This window comes from Oryctolagus cuniculus, chromosome 14, assembly GCF_964237555.1.
Source record: "Oryctolagus cuniculus chromosome 14, mOryCun1.1, whole genome shotgun sequence".
Classification (NCBI taxonomy): domain Eukaryota; kingdom Metazoa; phylum Chordata; class Mammalia; order Lagomorpha; family Leporidae; genus Oryctolagus; species Oryctolagus cuniculus.
This window is the reverse complement of record NC_091445.1, coordinates 66463080-66477313: the sequence shown is the minus strand read 5'-3', so window position 1 is coordinate 66477313 and position 14234 is coordinate 66463080. Positions and strand designations below refer to the sequence as shown.

Below are 14234 nucleotides of genomic sequence, written 5' to 3'. Positions count from 1 at the left end.
TTTCCTAAAGAAATTTATGTAACTGAACTGCAAAGTGGTATGTATGAAATCATTAACTATAAGTGGATAATAAATTGTTTCACTAAAAAAAAAAAATTGGTTCCTCTTTCTCATGGGTTTTGGTTTCTAGCAGGAGTGTTTTATTCCCCAAAGCACATCTAGAAATGTATAGAGGAGGTTTTTGATTATCATAATGAGTGGGGACAGCCTCAGGCTTTTAGTGAATTTGGACCATAGATGCCAAATATGCTCTAATTCCTACAGGAGATATTCTGGCTTAATATACATATATATACATATATATATGTATATATATATATACACACAAAACCTGTCATATCATAAGGCCAATACTACCTACTGAGAACTGATGATGTCCTAATTCTCAGTGGTATTACATATGGGAGGTATGAGGAAAACAGAATATATAACATTTTTTCTTTTAAATTCTTTGCAGTGCAGCCTCAGGCTCATAATATGAACTAATTAGGAAACAGAAACATCTTCTTCCTAAAATTATAGCTAACACCCACTGTAAGCAATTGGTGATTTAAATTCTCAATATTTGTGTCAAGGGGTTTGCTGGTTTTATGTAAGCTGTTAGTGTAGGAAGAATTGTTTAAATCTTAGTTAGGAAAGTAATGCTATTATTTCACAAAATAAAAGATTTCCTATAATTTCAGCAAGTATGGAGTCTCTAGGTTAATCCTGGCAACAGCCCAGACACCATCATTTATACTGATTTGGAATAAACACAAGAGACTCAAAAACCTACACAAGAGACTAGGTACCCAAAAAAAGGAACAGAAGACAAAATGACCCATGCATTTCATTCACTCTTAGCCAAACATTTTTACCTTCTGTTTTCTCCATTAAGAAGATTCTTGTCTTCTTAATCTCATCAAGTGTTTGATTTAATAATTTAAAGTTGAATAAGTAGCTTTAAGTCCATTAGAGCAAGACTCACTAAAGGCAACACCAATTTTTTACATTTTTAAAAAGCTTTTAAAATGCAATTTGTCTTCTGTGATAGTGACCTGGGGTCCTGTTCCTTATCACTAAACCTAAAGCCCATTATTATGCTATTTGATCTCACTGTCTGAAGGTGCTTCAAAACATCCATGAAAATGGGATTAAAAGGTAAGAGTGTTTATGTAAAATATTTCCTATAAGTTTTAAATTTGATTAAAAATTTTATGTAGTTGATAGCTTATTTCTTCTTTTATATAAGTCACACATAAACATAGATCCAACAGAGAGAGAGAGAGAGAGACAGAGACAGAGACAGAGACAGAGACAGAGAGACAGAGAGAATTGAGGATTCATGGACAATAAGAGAGATACATACAGGCTGGTGCTGCAGTGTAGCACATAAAGCTGTCGCCTGCAGTGCCGACATCCCATATGGTCACTAATTCAAGATCTGGCTGCTCCACTTCTGATCCAGCTCTCTGCTATGGCCTGGGAAAGCAGTGAAAGATGGCCCAAATCCTTGGGCCCCTGCACCCACATGAGAAAACCTGGAGGAAGCTCCTGGCTACAGATCGGTGCAGCTCTGGCCATTGTTGCCAACTGGGGAGTGAACCAGGAGATAGAAGACCTCTCTCTCTCTCTCTGTGCCTCTCCTCTCTCTCTCTCTCTGTGTAACTCTTGACTATCAAACAAATAAATCTTTAAAGAGAAAAATAAGGGTGATAGACCAGCGGACTAAGCCCACTCATCAAGAAGCGGGGGGACCTGGTGCACCTTTTGGTCTTGGGGGGAGGATACACAGCTGGAACAACCAAAAGCAGGGAAGGCAGAGTCTGTGCCACAGATGCAGGAAAGAGAATAAATGTGACTGATCGATGTCCGTGAACAGGCCATCCTGATGCCTTCTATGTTCTTAACAATAACTCTGCTTTAAAGAAGCCTTCTCTCAGACAGCAGATTCATACGTTAGTTAATAAACACATAAAGGTTGAAGAATGACCCTCTGCAGGATTCATAACAAAGATGAAAGCCACCACTTAAATAGCAGAATGTCCAGCTCATTTAGACAAAACAGAGCCCAAGTAGACTTGACAAGGGGAGGTAGGGACTGGAAGCTCCCAGTGATAGTGCATGCTGAGACAATCACAGTGTCGATAAGCCTACGGCACGTAAATTCAGTAGTGCAATGCTGCCTTCCCTTCATGGAGCATATACAACAAAAGTCAGTTTAGGTGTAATATTGTGAAGGATAGGTAGAGAATAAGAGAAGATGGCTCAGGATTCAGAGCTTTTGATTTCCTGGTAAGAGCCTCCTCTTCTGGTCGGATATCATAGATGCCATTGAGGTCATGAAATGGTTTTGTGTTACTCTATGCAATTTCTTTAATTAAGTCACTGTTTCTGCTTGCTTGCATTCGAAAGAGTTCAGCTTCCCTTCCACCAAGAATGAAATAGTGAAAGCAGATCCCATGGCAACATCTAGAGGTACTGATAAATTTTTCAAGGCAGTTTCTGGTTGGTCCCTCAAAGCATATGTTCTCTGGAAAAATGATGTACATGACGGGTCAATCATGAACACCTTCCCAATTTCCTACAAAACTTGAAGTGACACATTCTTTTTGTACCTGTCCTCTCATTTAAAAAATTGTTGTAAGACACTAAGGTGCTGAGACTCACAGCAGCAAATTATCACACAAACCAGGGAGAGTACGAGTCATTAGGTGCTCCCTTCAAATCTTACTGCCTATTTGCAGCTGCTGTATATTTAAATTATTAAGCAGATTAAAATGTATTCCAACACTGTGCTGTCCCTACCAAATGAAGTTCTTACCATTCACATTGAGCTTAAATACATAGTGATAATCTCTGATCCATTGGACAGAGATCAAACAAATTTGGAAGGGAGCTATGAATGGAATAATCAAGTCTTCCCCTCTTATTAGCTATGCAGTGAGGCTGGTGATACAATGTAGAAGTAATATTTTAATTAAATTTAAGAAGCAGTAGCCACAGATGTAAATACTTGCGCAGAAACTATTTTGGGGCCACCACTGATCATGCCGACATTCCATATGCGTGCCAGTTCTAGTACTGGCTGCTTCACTTCCACTCCAGCTCCCTGCTAGTGAAAAGCGGTGGAAATGGTGAAAGTCCTTGGCCCCTGTCACCCACATGGGACATCCACAAGAAGTCCCTGGCTTCGGCCTGACCCAGCTCTGGCTGTTGCAGCCATTTGGAGAGTGAACCAGGATGGAAGATTCTCTCTTTCTCTTTCTCTCCCTCTCTGTCCGTAACTCTCCCTTTCAAATAAATAAACAAATCTTAAAAAAAAAAAAAACTATCTTACCAACTGAAAGACAAAATATTAAGGCTATCTTTTATTTTCTGTGTAATACATGTTTCACATATTATTTGTAGAGACTTACTTTCAAGAAGAAAACATCCACAGAAATGTGTTCTAAAAAACGCCAATTGTGAGAAATTTGTCCATAATTTCAACTTTTTAGGGTGCAGAGGTCTATACCTAGAGAATCAAAAGTGTTAAACAATCCTAAATTACACATTACCTTTTAGGCACAACCATCAATTATATTTTTTCCACTGCTGCATAAAATGTATTTTTACAACTCTGAAATGCCATCAGGAAGAATGGTTGATTTAATTATAGTTTTGGAGAAACAATAACAGCAAAAAAAAAAAAAAAGAACCTTTTTAAAACAATACGCTTTTTGTTGTTGATAATGTTATAGACAATTGCACAAATTATTCCTACAATTGAGCCCTGCTTTGGGTCAAGAGGGAGGAAAAGAGACTACCAGAAATAACTTTAAAACAAACTCAGTATAATTATGTGTTTTTAGATGTTGGACCCCAGGCAGTGTGGGGCTGAGGTTCCTGAAAGTAGGAAAACAAATGAGGTGAGCCAAGTTATAATTGCCTCAATTTGGATAAGTTTCTAGATTTCAAGAAAGGGATGCAAAACCAAAGTGGAGCCTAGGTGTCTCCCAGAGTTGAGCAAACAGAATTAGGAGTCCAGGGACCTAAGCTAGCTGCAGGGTTCCTAGGGCAGCATAACAAATTGCAGAGAGCTGCTGAGAGAACACAGAGCAAGCAGTCCTCCCAGGGTGCTCCTCTGTCTTCAGCTGGTATTGATCAGCTCAAGTGTGTGAGGAAACTACAAGAGGTCAAGCAAAAATCACCAAACAGGATTAAAGCTGAAATCTGCAAAGCTCAGACAAGGCTGAGAATGTTTGTGTTCTTATCATCATAAAGGAAAAGCTCCAAGCATAAGATCAACGAAGAAATGCACACAAAGGCATTTCATATTCAAGTGTTTAAAGCAATTACATATGACTCTGAGCATATGGTCAGGTTTCCATCCATGTCCATGTCCTCTTCCCATTGCATAGCCCTTGTCAGTCAAATGAAGCTAACACACTTACTTGAATACACTATGCTCGCTATGCCCAGTACTTTAGAAATGCCTATGTACAACACAAGGGAGAGGCCGAGTTTGAAAGTCAACCACAGAATATTTGCAACAAGTTTATTTATTTTATTTTTTATTTTAGACAGGCAGAGTGGACAGTAAGAGAGAGAGACAGAGAGAAAGGTCTTCCTTTGCCGTTGGTTCACCCTCCAATGGCTGCCACGGCCGGCGCACCACGCTGATCCGATGGCAGGAACCAGGTACTTATCCTGGTCTCCCATGGGGTGCAGAGCCCAAGGACTTGGGTCATCCTCCACTGCACTCCCTGGCCACAGCAGAGAGCTGGCCTGGAAGAGGGGCAACCGGGCGAGAATCCGGCGCCCTGACTGGGACTAGAACCCAGTGTGCCGGCGCAGCAAGGCAGAGGATTAGTCTAGTGAGCTGCGGCGCCGGCCACAACCAAGTTTTAAATAGTCTTAGGTATATGTTTTTGCATTCTTCCTTAACAAATCTCTTTACACGTGACTCAGGCATCTAGGCTATGCTGCCACACTATAAAATATTTTGCCTTGAGGTTGAGGATAAGGATTTAACTCCTTTCCTCTCTCCTTGAGTTTGATGTCTTTAGACAGTGCCTGGGTTTCTCAAGCTCATTTTCTCTCTTAGCCAAGAATTTACTTGCCTTTTGCAACATTTTTCTAACCACAGGTAAAACTTGCACTACTATTTCCAGCCTTGCTCCAGAGATGTTAGCCCATGTCAAAGCTCAGAGCTGCCTAGTATCACTGAAGAACAAAAAAGTGCATACTGCCTGGTCTGTTCTACACTGCAGTCTCAAAAAGAACCTTTGCAAAAATACGTATTTTCATATTTGTCTAGCATTTGTCATTATTTTAGATCTCTAGCATCAGAACCTCTTGTTATTGTGGAGAAACTCCCTATTGTGTGCATAAAGCTGAAAATGCTGGGATTCAGCTCTGCCCTAGACGTTGGTTCTGGAGCAAGGGACGCTGTGGAGAATGCTCTCTGGTCATGGCTGCAGGTTTGGTTTCAACAAAATCAAGTTCACAAGGACAGTCCTTCTGTAGCACTAGCAACAACATTCCATGTCTAGTGCCAGACTGCCAAGCTGTTGCACCTAGTGCTTTGGGATATTGTTTCAGACTGGTATATCAGCCTGTCCATTGCTTAGCTGGGACCTCTAACTTTAAAAAATAAAAAAAAAAAAGTTCCTTTTGGCCTTGATCAACTATTGTCAGTTCTGCAAAGTGCTTGGATGTGAAAGCCTGATTCAAAACTCAGATGTCCTAGATTTAATCATGGCTCTACCCACTTGACTTGAGTGATTTGAAGCAAGTAATGACTCCTTTCTGAGTTTCAAGGTCTTCAGCTAGAAAGTGGAGAAAAGACTCTGAGTGGCTGGGGGAATTAAATAATGTAGCAAATCAGTGTAGTCAAAATTAAAATCTTTAAATGCTTCAAAAATGAAATTTTTCTATATAAAATTATTTGTTGGATAGTGGCTTTTCTTCTCCCCTTGATTATAAATTACTGGACTAGTTTCTGATGCAATAAACAGCCACAAAAATGCAATGGTTTACAACAGAAGGTACTTTTTCTTGCTCACAAGTTTGAGGCCTGATAGGAGCTTTGTTTAGCCCACTTGGAGGCAGTTAGGGTCTGGCCCAGGAATACCCCACATGCTCTCATTCTGACGCCCAACCAGAGAGCACTTGAGGATGAGATCTTTGTATAGTGGACGATAAGAGCGCAAGAAGCCATGTTCAACATTTCTAGGACATTGAAAACCTGCTCTGATATGGGGTGTTTCAGGTCAGTTCACATGTCATTGATTTGGAAAATCAAATTATCCTCCTTACACAAAATAGATGCAGGGGAAAATCTGATTGCTGAACAATAATGCATCCTACTGCAGCCACAGGGACAATATCATTTGCTTTTTCACCTCAGAGTATAAAGCCTAACTTGTAATAAACTAATTGCTTAAAAGATGTTTTCTGAGTACAGTGATAAATTCCACAGCCATAGATAGATAGGAAATAGCTCTAAAATAGTCCTTAGAAATCACCCAAGTCCTCCAGCTAATTTTAAAGTGAAAAGGTTAGATTCATAAAATTCTGTGATTTATATGTGTTGGTGATCTTTCTACCAGGTAATATAACTTCAGAGGCATGGGTGCAAGTAGAAATAGTTCATTCTGGAATGCAATCAACTCACGTAAATAGGGCATGATGCTTAAAAAGCCAGACCCATATAGCAAATCCCCCTGTTACTATTTTTTTTATCCTGTTACTATTAACTGCAAATAATTAGCCCCTGATTAAAAGCTGTTGACCACAAGGTGCAAGAGATGACTTGCTGTATATAGGTGAATTAGTGCAAATTTACCCCTACTTAAATAATTAGGAGCAGACAATTTTCTCCCTTTAAGAGGTAGATTATTGCAATCTGTATTCAGATTCCTGTTTTTTTTTAAAACACAACTCTTTGAAATATCTGTCAGTTACCTAGAGTGTTCTTATAAGCTAATCATTCTATCCATGCTATCAACCAAAATTCAGATGAACAGATTTGCTTTAAAAAGTAAAAGTTAACCAAGAAGAATCAGCATGTATGGCTCTACTCAGTTCTGGTTCCTAGTGCTCAGATAAAATATACTGTTTATCATATGCGAAACTTCAACCCTCAGCAAGGAAGAGCTAAAATAAGGCAGAGAATATTGTAGATGGAGCTAAAACAACAATTTAGCATCTTATTAATTCCAATACTATTATCTCTTATATTTTGCTAGATGTTATAACAGAAATACTTTGGATGAAGGAAAATACTTCCCTGCAGCTCTCAACATTGGAACTTTAAATACAAGGTAATTTATTACAACAAAGCAAAGTAGATGTTGGACACAGAAAGGAGAAAATATGATAGTTCTCTGTTTTCAGTGCTTATAAGCTTTTGATTTGCATAATAATTTTAACTACTGAAAAAATAAGGAACACTCAAATATTATGCTTCTGGTAGAAAAACTGGAATTTCCTTTGTCAAAGAATCAACATAAATCTGATCTGAACCTAATAAGCTTAATATTTTACATGGCTTGTAGCACAAACTGAAGACTAGATTTACTCACATTTTATCTAAATGGGAGTATAACATCTAAGAAGTGCTTTATTCACCTGTTGGAGTGCAGATAGATCTCAAAACTGTAACTTAATTTTCTGTGAGTTCTTTTTGACTCTTTGCCCATATCCCAATGCTAAAAGAATTTTAATTTTTCAGTTAATAGTGTTCAAACTATTGTGTCAACTAAACATTTAAACTCGTGTTCGGGACTGTTTTTAGCCTGTCACTTGTTTTCTAAGACAACCCTTTATTTTCCAGGATCCATCAAAATGCTGACAGAGATGGTGAGGTGGAGCCACTGACACACAGACTGCCATTTCCCACAGTGCTGGTTGCTATTGTAGTGTGATTTGTCATGCCCACGCACCAAACATCCTCAACCTGTATTCATCTTGGACTGGTCTTGCGATCTGGTCTTCTGAGGCTTCACAGTAATACTCACATTGAAACCCATGTTCCCAGTCACAGCATCTACTCAAGACCTCTTCTATTCTATATGTTTTCTCAACATTTCTTGTCACCTCATCTGTTCACACAGAGCTTGTGACTACCACAAATGGGCTTCATGTAATTGGGAAAATTATTCCAGATCCATCCATTTGATGACATTGCTGTAAGCCATCTTGTTTGATATACAATAGTGAATTCAAGGTATCTCTGCAGTCTGTAACTTCTTCAGTCTTTATCCAGAGACTTTAAGGTTCAATATGTTTGCATCATTCCAAATTTATCTGGATATATTTTCTTGCTCCCAAAGATTCAGCTCTAGAAGAGAATGTGAAGCCAAAAGATTTAGTACAATGTGACAGCCAGCTCCTACTAACTCATGAAAGTCATTGCCTGACTTCTTTAGGAAACTGTTAGCCAGTTGTTAAGCCCAAACATCATTTTAACTTATATGAACTTTAAATTTATTAAAAGAAAAATATTCCAAAATCATCATACATTATTAATTTTAATGCATTTAGTAATTTATTAATTTTATTGATACTTTTACTAAGATAGATTTTACTGATATCAATGCCTTTCAGGTTCTTTCATGTGTATCATTCCAACTCTCCATTCAGTGACATCAAGGTTGGTAATTCTAAATTACCCATGATGTGAGAATTTTCAGTATAGAAATTAACACACTGCAGTCACTGCTAGAGTTTCACTTCTTACCATTCATGTCCTTGTACTTTGTCTCTTCTACTTTTCCAGTGGCCTAAGGGTTTTATTATTGTTTAAGGGTGACAAGACTTCATTTTGTATACCCTTCTTATTCTGGTTTTTCACAAAGCAGTAATGACATTACTTGTTATTAAAGAATAGTAGCAAAGGACATGGACTTTCAAAAATATTGTTCTCTTCTGATAAGTGGTAGGTAATATAGAATACAAAAAATAGTAAGGAACAAAATGGACATCTTGGGATTTGACTGTTGTTTTAGCCCTTCTTCATACTCCTGTGGAACTGTGGTATTTCGACTTTTTACTTGCTAAATATTATGGTTAATAGTACACTAGGTCTGTGATTATACTGTAGACTGAAATCGTGAACCATTATAGTGATATAAAATAGTCCCAAAAAGACAAATGCTACATGTTTTCCCTGATCTGTGCTAATAAATACCTAAAATGTAACGTAGAAAAGCAAAATCCCTATTTTGAGCTTCAATGATTGTTTACAGTCTTTAACAGTGTTTTCTTTTCATCTTCTTCTATTCGTTGAACTCTTAGTATAGGGTTAACCTTACAAATATTCAATAAACTGAAAACGGATCTTTTTAAAAACTAAGAGTGGGGATAGGAGAGGAAGTATGGGAGTGTGGGTAAGAGGGAGGCCAGGCTGGGAAGAATCACTATGTTCCCAAGTCTCTGTAAATAAAATACATGAAATCTGTAATCCTTAAATATAATCTTAAAAATAAAATTAAAATAAAGAAATAAAAAATTAAATAAAAATGTTTAAAAGAGGAACGAGGGAAGGAAGGGGATTGAGGGAGGGAAAGAGGAAGGGAGGAAAGTATGGGTATTTTCTTAGAATTGTACCTATGGGAGAGCTTCCAAGATGGTGGAGAAGGGAGGGAGCTTACTGCTCTAGTCTAGGAGAGGATAGCTTAAAAAAAGTGGAGAGGGGCCGACGCTGTGGCCCAGTGGATTAAAGCCCTGGCCTGAAGCGCCAGCATCCCATATGGGCACCGGATCTAGACCCAGCTGCTCCACTTCTGATCCAGCTCTCTGCTATAGCCTGGGAAAGCAGTAGAAGATGGCCCAAGTCCTTGGGCCTCTGCACCTGCATGGAAAACCCAGAAGAAGCTCCTGGTTCCTGGCTTCAGATTGGCACAGCTCCAGCCATTGCAGCCAACTGGGGAATAAACCAGTGGATAGAAGATCTCTCTCTTTGTTTCTACCTCTCTCTGTAACTCTGACTTTCAAATAAATAAAATAAATATTTTTAAAAAAGTGGAAAGAGTATAGTTTCAGGGAGGAGTTAGAAAATGGCAGAGAAACTCTATAAAAATTAGAAGGACACAGTGGACCTACATGGAGAGTGTGGACGCCCATAACTCAGGACCCCAGTAACAGAGCGCCTCTGCACCAGCATTGGTGAGGTGAGGCCAGACTTCAGCAGCCCAAAACACTGGTGATAAAGCTGCTGGAAGAACCTAGAGGGAACCCGACTTGGAGCCCCTTGGGGGATAGTGTACCTACCAAACTAGAGGAGAAAAAAGAGGGGGGTGAGACACGTTTTTTTCTCTGATCACTTTACAATAGCACCCTGTAACAAGGTGATAGAGTATAACACTGCACAGGCTTCTGTCTCTGCCCAGAAACCAGCCAAGAGGGGACTCCTGACCCTGGTGGAGAGAATAGCAGGGGGCTGGGTACTTGTGACAGTGGGAGGCTTGTGTACCAGGACAGTGAAAACACCTGAGGCTGTGTGGGAGGACTCATAGTGTGGCAGATGAATATTATAGCCACTGTGGCTAGTAGGGCTAGTGCTCAGGCACTGGTCTCCTTTGAAGAGATGTTCGCAGAAAAACCCCCCTTCTGATAAAAAAAAAATAGCAGATTTACCATGCCAAACCAGAATAAGTCACCTTAAACATGCTCTTCACCCTGGAGAACTGAACAGAGCTTCCTGGCCACACCTACCATATGCCTCTAGATAGTCATTGAAAGCAGACACTCCACTTATCAACAGAGGCATAGTACAAAACTAAAAGCCACCACAGTCAAAAAAAAAAAAAAGAGTTTATCCACAAATGTTGAAAAACAAATAAACAAATGCACCAATTCAAGAAACAATAAGGAAGACAACATGATGCCCCCAAAAAGGACACAACCCTTCAGTACTAGATTGTGAAGATGAGATAGAAAAAATGCCAGAAATGGAGTTTAAAAAATTGATCATAGGATTACTTAGAAGTAATACAAACAAATGCATGAACTAATGAAATCCACACATCACATGAAAGAAAATTTCTCCCGCAAAATTGAAATCTTAAAGAGAAATCAAAATGAAGTCTTGGAAATGAAAAATCCAATAGAACAGATGAAAAAATGCAGTAGAAAGCCTTAACAACAGAAGTGAAGCAGAATAAATATGTGACTAAGAAGACAAAGAAATTCTATAGTCCATCCAAAAAGAAGAGGAAACTAAAAAACTAAGAAACACTGTTGGGAACCAACAGGAGACTATCAAATTACCCTACATATGGGTTCTAGGAATTCCTGAAGGTGTGGAAAGACAGAAAGGATTAAAAGGCATTTTCAGTGAAAAAATAACATAAAGATTTCCTAGTTTGGAGAAAGAAAGAAATGCCCAGGTACAAAAAGCACATACAACTCCTAATAGACACGACCAGAAAAGATCTTCACTGTGACACACTGTGATCAAACTCACCACAGTAAAACATAAATAAAAGATCCTAAAATGTGCACAATAAAAATCCCAGGTTACTTTCAGAGGATCTCCCATTAGACTCAGAGCATACTTCTCATCAGAAATTCACAGGCTTTGAGAGAATGGTGAGATATATTCCCCAAGTATTAACAGAAAAAAAACCTGTCAACCCAGAATACTGTACCCTGCAGAATCCTCATTTATGAATGAAAGTGAAATAAAGACCTTCCATAAAAAACAGAAATTTAAAGATTTTGTCACCACCCATCTAGCCCTACAAAATATGCTTAAAGATGTGCTGTACACAGAAACATAGAAACATGGTCATCACTACAAAAGAAGATACAGAAAATCTCTCAGTAAAAGTTCAAAGGAAATTCAAAGTAAAAAATAGGAATGTTTCAGAAAAAATTGCAGGGCAAAGTCATTCCTTATCAATAATCACCTTGAATGTAAATGCCCTCAACTCTCCAGTTAAAAGACACAGACTGGCTAAATGGATTAAAAAACAAAACCCATCTATTTGCTGCCTACAGGAAACACCAACAAAGATGCATGCAGAATGAAAGTGAAGGAATAGAAAAAGATATTCCATGCCAACAGAAACCAAAAAAGAGCTGGTGTAGCCATCGTAATATAAGACAAAATAAACTTTAGCACAAAAACTGTTAAGAGACAAAGAAGGGCACTATATGATGATTAAGTGATCAATTCAACAGGAAGATGTAACTATTATAAACTTATATGCAGCTAATTACAGGACACCTGGCTATTTAAAAGAAATCCTAAGTGATTTAAAGGGAGACATAAACTCCAATACAATAGTAATGTGGGACAGTAATATGCCACTTTCCACAAAGGACAGATCAGACAGACAGAAAATCAGCAAAGAAATATAGAGTTAATTCACACTGTAGACCAAATGGAAACAAGAGATATCTACAGCCTTATCATCCTACAGTTGCAGAGTAATCATTTTTCTCACCAGTGCATGGAACTTTCTCTAGGACTGAACACATGCTAGGCCATAAAGAAAGTCTCACAAACAAAAAAGCGGTCTGCACCCTAATGTTTATTGCAGCTCAATTCACAATAGCTAAGACCTGGAACCAACCTAAATGCCCATCAACGGTAGACTGGATAAAGAAATTATGGGATATGTACTCTTTAGAATGCTATAGCGCAGTAAAAAACAATGAAATCCAGTCATTTGCAACAAAATGGAGGAATCTGCAACACATCATGCTGAGTGAAATAAGCCAGTCCCAAAGGGACAAATATCATATGTTCTCCCTGATCAGTGACAACTGACTGAACACCAAAAAGGAAACCTGTTGAAGTGAAATGGACACTATGAGAAACAGTGACTTGATCAGCATACCCCTGACTGTTAATGAACAACTTAATACGTTATCCCTCTTAGTATTTTTTTTTTGTCTGTTCTACTTAATACTACTGGTTTAATTCTATAATTAATACACAGTTATTCTTAAGTGTTGAAATTTAACTAAAATGTGATCCCTGTTAAATATAAGAGTGGGAATAAGAGAGGAAAGAGATATACAATTTGGGACATGCTCAAGCTGACTTGCCCCAAATGGTAGAGTTAGAAACATACCAAGGGATTCCAATTCAATCCCATCAAGGTAGCATGCACCAATGCCATCTCACTAGTCCAAGTGATCAATTTCTGTTCACAGTTGATCATAATGAAAGGACTAAGAGTCAAAGGGATCACATAAACAAGTCTAGTGCCTGGTAATACTAACCGATAGAATAAATAAAGGGGAGAGCGATCCAACATGGGAAGCGAGATACACAGCAGACTCAGAATGGCGGATGTCCTAAACAGCACTCTGGCCTCAGAATCAGCCCTAAAGGCATTCGGATCTGGCTGAAAAGCCCATGAGAGTATTTCAGGCATGGAAAGCCAAGACACACTGGCAAAAAAAAACAAAAACAAAAACAAAAACAAAAAAAAACAACACCAACAACACCTAAATGAAAGATCTCTGTGAGTGAGATCCCAGTGGAAAGAACAGGTCTTCAAAGAAGGAGGTACCTTTCTCTGAAGGGAGGCGAGAACTTCCACTTTGACTATGATCTTGTCTAAATAAGATAAGAGTCAGAGAACTCAAAAGGCTTCCATAGCCTTGGAAACTCATGACTGGAGCATAGGGAGATTACTGATGCCATAAACAGGAGTGTCAATTTGTAAAGTCAACAACAGGAGTCACTGTGCACTTACTCCTCATGTAGGATCTCTGTCCTTAATGTGCTGTGCATTGAGATTTAATGCTATAACAAGTACTCAAACAGTATATTTTTCACTTTGTGTTTCTATGTGGGTGCAAACTGTTGAAATCTTTATTTAATGTATACTAAACTGATCTTCTGTATATATAGAAAATTGAAAATGAATCTTGATATGAATGGAAGGGGAGAGAGAGGGAAAGGGGAGGGTTGCGTGTGGGAGGTAAGTCATTGGGGGGGGGGAGCCAATATAATCCATAAGCTGTACTTTGGAAATCTATATTCATTAAATAAAAGTTTAAAAAAAAGGAAGCCTCAGTAAATTCAAAAAAATCAAAATCATACCATCCAGTCTTGGACCACAATGGAATGAAGCTGGAAATCAACAACTCAGGCATCTCTAGAACATATGCAAACAAAAGGAGACTGAACAACATTCTCTTGAATGAAAAGTGAGTCACAATAGAAATCAAAAGAGTAATCAAAAAAAATTTCTGGAAACAAATGAAGATGACAATATAACATATCTAAACTTATGGAATACAGC

At 38.4% G+C, this 14234-nt stretch overlaps 1 pseudogene; it reads right to left on the bottom strand.

Annotated features, from left to right (window-relative positions):
• Positions 1 to 14234, bottom strand: part of LOC138845154 (nucleolar protein 56 pseudogene) — a 51314-nt pseudogene that overhangs the window by 18376 nt on the left and 18704 nt on the right.